The 5,919-nt window shown below is 46.6% G+C and overlaps 1 long non-coding RNA gene across 2 annotated transcripts; it reads right to left on the bottom strand.

The window, feature by feature from the left end:
• Positions 1-906: 906 nt before the first annotated feature.
• On the bottom strand, positions 907-4,229 carry LOC120555222. 2 transcript variants are annotated; one of them, XR_005638656.1, is made up of 3 exons: positions 4,113-4,229; positions 2,845-3,718; positions 907-1,018 (listed from the first exon to the last, which is right to left on the bottom strand). It is a non-coding gene; the product is annotated as an uncharacterized LOC120555222 (long non-coding RNA). The 2 variants fall into 2 exon arrangements; XR_005638655.1 differs by lacking the exon at positions 907-1,018 and adding an exon at positions 2,010-2,035.
• Between the last annotated feature and the right edge of the window lie 1,690 nt (positions 4,230-5,919).

The raw sequence follows: 5,919 nt of genomic DNA, 5'->3' as shown, positions 1-5,919 counted from the left end.
ATATGTTGCCGTTCATGTAGCCGATCCTGCTTGAATGTGCAGATGTGTAAACCCAGGTTCTATGTGCGAGTCCCTGTAATGTTAGATTGCAGGCCTGCCCACAGCTTAAAGTATATAAAATAGTCTTAAGTAAGATGCACAGCATATTCAAAATAATGCAGTGAGCAGTGATCTTAATCCAGAGCTCAAATTACTTCAGTAGACTACACACACACACACCCACCCACACACTATAATGGACCAACACATACCTAAACCCGGTTCCTGAGTGTGGGTCCCTTTAATGTTAGATCGCAGGCCTGCCCAGAGCTTAAAGTATACAATATAGTATAAAGTAAAATACACACTACATTCAAACTAATGCAGTGAGCAGTTATCTTAATCCAGAGCTCAAATTACTTCAGTAGAATATATACATACACACACCCACACTCTATTATGGACCAACACATGCCTAAACCCAGTTCCTGAGTGTGGGTCCCTTTAATGTTATTAGGTATGCAGTGATTCTTACCAAGTGCAGCAGAAATCTTTCCGTCGCGTTTTCAACAAACCACGCCGCGATGAGTCGCTTTCACCAGATCAACTGAAAATTGAAACAATTTATCATACACGTGTTCTGCATATCACGATCTGTCAACAAATACAGGTGTTGCGATGTGATCTTACCCGACTTTCTGTGGCGCAGAGCCGGCTGCCACCCTAGCACCGATCTCGACGACCGTCCCTCCTCGTCCGAGCCGGCTGTTAAACATCTGAACCTTCTCTTTCTCCAAAAGGACTATGTTCGGATCAGGAACTAAGTACAACATTTTAAGGATTATCAATGTCTAAAAGACTAGAGGACGACCATAAGAAGCTACCTGACGGATGCCGTGCGTTTGTGAAGCAGCGTTACTAAGCGGAACTCCGGGGCGAGGAATTGGCAAACGGCTCAACTGCGGATGGGCACATGACTTCACTGGCAGGTGGGACTGAGGAAGGGCCCTGGATCTCGGCACCGGAAGGCCTTCTGCACCTGGAAACATAAAAAACAAATACGAGCTCAAATGTATTGCAGTTCATGTAGCCGATCCTGCTTGAATGTTCAGAGGTGTTAAACCCGGGTTCTAGGTGCGAGTCCCTGTAATGTAAGGTCTGCATGCTTGCCCATAGCTACAAGCATATAAAATAGTAAAAAGTAAAATGCACAGCATATTCAAAATAACGCAGCGAGCAGTGGTCTTAATCCAGAGCTCAAATTACTTACGTAGAATATACAAAACACCCTTTTATGGACTGACACATAACTAAACCCGGTTTCTGGGTGTGGGTCCCTTCAATGTTAGGTACTGCCCAGAGCTCAAGTAGTAAAAATACACACTATTTTCAAACTAATATTCAGTGAGCAGAAAATAATGCAGTGAGCAGGGATCTTAATCCAGAGCTCAAATGACTTGGGAGAAATACATACACACACACACACACTTTTATGGACACACAAATATCTAAACCCGGGTTCTGGGTGCGAGTCCCTGTAATGTTAGTTCAGCAATCCTTCCCAAATCTCAATCTAGAGCTGCATTTACCAATCTGGAATGGACTCACCAAGACACACAAACCACACAGGGACTAATTTCCAATTTTACTTGTGAAACTCTTTAATGTAAGAAACTGTCATTTGAGCTCCAATCAGCTTCTAACTGAACCAGAGGACTCAGACATAGTGATAGCATGGATTTCAAACACCATATTGAAGCTATAAATCCATCTAGGACTCATTAATCGGCCAGTTATTTAATAATAATAATAAAAAATAAAATAAATCAAAGGCCAAGTTATAAAGATAAATAAATACATTAGATAAGACACTTACCGTCTGTGTGCCAGCTTAGACAGCAGTTTCAGTTCAGTTCTGTTGACCCGCAGCGTTCACCTAGTTTAATGTGCTGCGTTAAGTTCGGTAGTCCAGCCCACATATTGGACATTTGTGCCCTTTGCTGGCCGCTTTGGGCTTGTGGGTTGACGCGCCCATCCTCTTGTATTAACTCGCTCTCTGTACATGGAACCAAAAAGCCCAATTGAACACTTTCTTTATTATGAACCAGTTAAAACCCATTTAAAAAATGTTACAGACAAGTCAGGACAAGGACAAAAGGGAGTAAACAGTCGCGAGCGGCGCGCGCTACATCTACTACTACAGCTACCTACTGAAGAACCAGCTAGAGTACAAGCCGGTGGCTCTCCACTTCCACAAAATGGTGTTTGAGACTCTCCCTATTTTCAGCGGGGACACCTGCAGGGACAGTACTTAAAAAAAAAAAAAGGGGGCGAGCCGACCCCTCAGGGCTTCAAGAAAGGGAATTGGCATTGTGATCCCCAGTTTGTGGTGTATCACAACTCAAATTACTGATGTAGAATGCACACGCACATTTATAGACCAACACATACCTAAAACCAGTATCTAAGTGTTATTCCCTTTAATGTTAGGTCAGCAGGCCTGTCCAGAGTATCATGTAAAATACACATTATATTCAAACTACTGCAGTGAGCAGTGATCTTAATCAAGAGCTCAAATTACTTCAGTAGAATATACACACACACACACACTTTTATGGATAGCAAAACCCGGGTTCTGGGTTTGAGTCCCTGTAATGTTAGGGCAGCAGGCCTGCCCAGAGCTAAATATTGTCACCTTGTAGTCTAACTGAGTGCAGTGATTCTTACTGAGTGCTGCAGAAGTCTTTTCCGCTGCGATTTCAACACAACACGCATGATTCAACTGAAAATTGAAACAATTTATCATACACGTGTTCTGCGTTTTATGATCCGTCAACAAATACAGGTGTGGCGATGTGATCTTACCGGACTTTCTGTGGCGCAGAGCCAGCTGTCGCCCTAGCACCGATCTCGACACGTCCCTCCTCATCCTCGCCCAGAGTTCCACTACCCGCCGATGGCACCTCATCTCGATGTGAATCGATGAAGCAGCTATGCAAGAAGTGATCGGGAGGACGTTCCAGGACCTTTCCTCAGTCCTACGTGCCAGTGAGGTCGTTGCCCGGTCCCCCGCAGAGCCGTCCGCCCCTCGTTCCGCCCGTGTCGAACAAACCCGCCAGTGATGTCGTGGCCCGGTCCGCCGCCGAGCCGTCTTCCACTCCTTCCGCCAGTGCGACGCCCTTGAACGAACCTGCCAGCCATTTGCCAAGAAAGCAGTTGTTTAGGAGGAACGAGCCGGTTGCGAGGACTCCGACCCCCCCTGCAGCAAGAACTGTGGGATCCTTGCTGCCGAGCTGAAGGTGGTAAAGAGCTGCTGGAAGCCGAAGAAGAACGGAATGACGAATGGAACGACGACCTGAAACAGCTGCACTTCTCAACCAGTCGAGAAAAGGTTGAGAAAATAAGGGAGAATGCCCGCCAGCCAGCTAACCACGTCCTTTACTTCCTTGACGTTCACGTCCGAGCCCGCTGTTCCGCATCTGAACCTTCTCTTTCTCAAGGACTACGTTCGGATCAGGAAGTAAGTACAAAATTGTAAGGATTATCAATGTCTAAAAGACTAGAGGACGACCATAAAAAGCTACCCGACGGATGCCGTCGCGTTTGTGAAGTACGTTACTAGCGGAACTCCGGGGCGAGGAATTGGGGAAACGGCTCAACTGCGGATGGGCACATGACTTGACTGGCAGGTGGGACTGAGGAAGGGCCCTGGATCTCAGCACCTGAAGGCCTTCTGCACCTGGAAGCATAAAAAAAACAAATACGAGCTCAAATATATTGCCGTTCATGTAGCCGATCCTGCTTGAATGTGCAGATGTGTTAAACCCAGGTTCTATGTGCGGGTCCCTGTAATGTTAGATCGCAGGCCTGCCCAGAGCTTAAAGTATATAAAATCGTCTTAAGATGCACAGCATATTCAAAATAATGCAGTGAGCAGTGGTCTTAACACATAGCTCAAATTACTTACTATATACAAACACACTTTTATAGTCCAACATTACCTAAACCCGGTTTCTGGGTGTGGGTCCCTTCAATGTTAGGTCCTGCCCAGAGCTCAAGTAGTAAAAATACACACTATATTCAAACTAATATACAGTGAGCGGTGATCTTGAAAGCATCAAAGAGTAACTCACAGTTCTTGCAGCAGAGGGACGGCGGGTTTGTTCGATGAGTCAGACGGAAGAGAGAATCCTCCAAACACCCTCTCGCTAGAAAGCGGCCCTAGGTCTGAAGCGGAACACAAGAGACACTCCTCCAAGCCTCCTCTCGCTAGAAAGCTCCTCTAGGTCTGAAGCGGAACACAAGAGAGAATCCTCCAAACCTCCTCTGCCTAAAGGAGCGGGCCCTGTAAGTCTGAAGCCCAACAGAAGAGAGACAAGTCTGAAGCCGAACAGAAGAGGGACAAGTCTGAAGCGAGAGTCCTCAAAGCCTCCTCTGCCTAAAGAGCGGCCCTGTGAGTCTGAAGCCGAACAGAAGAGAGACAAGTCTGAAGCCGAACAGAAGAGAGACGACTCCTCTGCCGGTTTCAAAACTTCTAGGTCACACTGGTCGAAAGGGGGCGAGGTGTGTCTGTCAATGCAAGTGGGCGCGGAGGGTCTGTCGCAAGAACGCAGGTCTGTTGGAGGATCGCGGTGGAGGCGAAGGGTCTTTTGCAGGACCGGTTCCAATTCCCTCCGAACGCCCCAGCGGGCAAGTGGAGGCGAAGGGTCCGTCGGAGGGTCTGTCGGTGAAGGCTCTGTCGGAGGACGTAAAGGGTCTGTCAGCGGCGGATGGGGCCGCAACCTCACTGGCAGGTGGGACTGTGCTCTTACAGATTCTCTTTAGAAAACCCCTGCAGATAAAAAAGGCAGAGGATGTTTTTCGGGCTCCTGAGTGGTTACATCGTGGCGGTGACGGGGTGCTCAACATGACGCGGAAAGAGGTCGAAGCAAAAACTGCTGCCACGAAAGGAGTACGCCCGGTTCCTCAGATACAACAGTCTCCGGTCTTGCATTGAGGGAGGACTAGAGGCAGAAACCTTCTTTCACACTTCCAGTGGCTCCGAGTGCCTCGAGCTCCCCGAATACTTCAAAGAGGGGTTGGAGTCGGAACAGGGAAAGGCTCCGAGCTTCAACCTATCTGCCGCTGAGCAGTCTGATACTCCTTCCGCCGGTGTGACAACCTTGAACAAACCTGGGTGTGAGAGATAAAGGCCTCCTGCACCTGGAAAAATGAAAACAAATAAGTGCTCAAATACGTTGCCATTAATGTAGCTCATCCTGCTTGAATGTTCACATTTGTTAAACCCAGGTTCTAGGTGTGAGTCCCTGTAATGTTAGTTCAGCAATCCTTCCCAAATCTCAATCTAGAGCTGCATTTACGAATCTGGAATGGCCTCACCGAGACACAAAAACCACACAGGGACTAATTTCCAATTTTACTTGTGAAACTCTTTAATGTAAGAAACTGTCATTTGAGCTCCAATCAGCTTCAAACTCAACCAGAGGACTCAGACATAGTGATAGCATGGATTTCAAACACCATATTGAAGCTATAAATCCATCTAGGACTCATTAATCGGACAGTTATTTAATAATAATCCAAAAATAAATAAAATAAAAGGCCAAGTTATAAAGATAAATAAATACATTAGATAAGACACTTACCGTCTGTGTGCCAACTTAGACAGCAGTTCCAGTTCAGTTCTGTTGACCACGCAGCGTTCACCTAGTTTAATGTGCTGCGTTAAATTCGGCATAGTCCAGCCCACATATTGGACATTTGTGCCCTTGCTTGGCCCCTTTGGGCTTGTGTGTTGGCCGCCCCATCCTCTTGTAATAACTCGCTCTCTGTACATGGAACCAAAAAGCCCAATTGAACACTTTCTTTATTATGAACCAGTTAAAACCCATTTAAAAAATGTTACAGACAAGTCAGGACAAGGACAAAAAGGGAGTAACG

The sequence above is a fragment of the Perca fluviatilis genome, unplaced genomic scaffold, assembly GCF_010015445.1.
Source record: "Perca fluviatilis unplaced genomic scaffold, GENO_Pfluv_1.0 PFLUV_unplaced_scaf_3, whole genome shotgun sequence".
NCBI classification, from domain to species: domain Eukaryota; kingdom Metazoa; phylum Chordata; class Actinopteri; order Perciformes; family Percidae; genus Perca; species Perca fluviatilis.
Note: the sequence above shows the minus strand (reverse complement) of the source record. Positions and strands in the feature narration are given on the sequence as shown.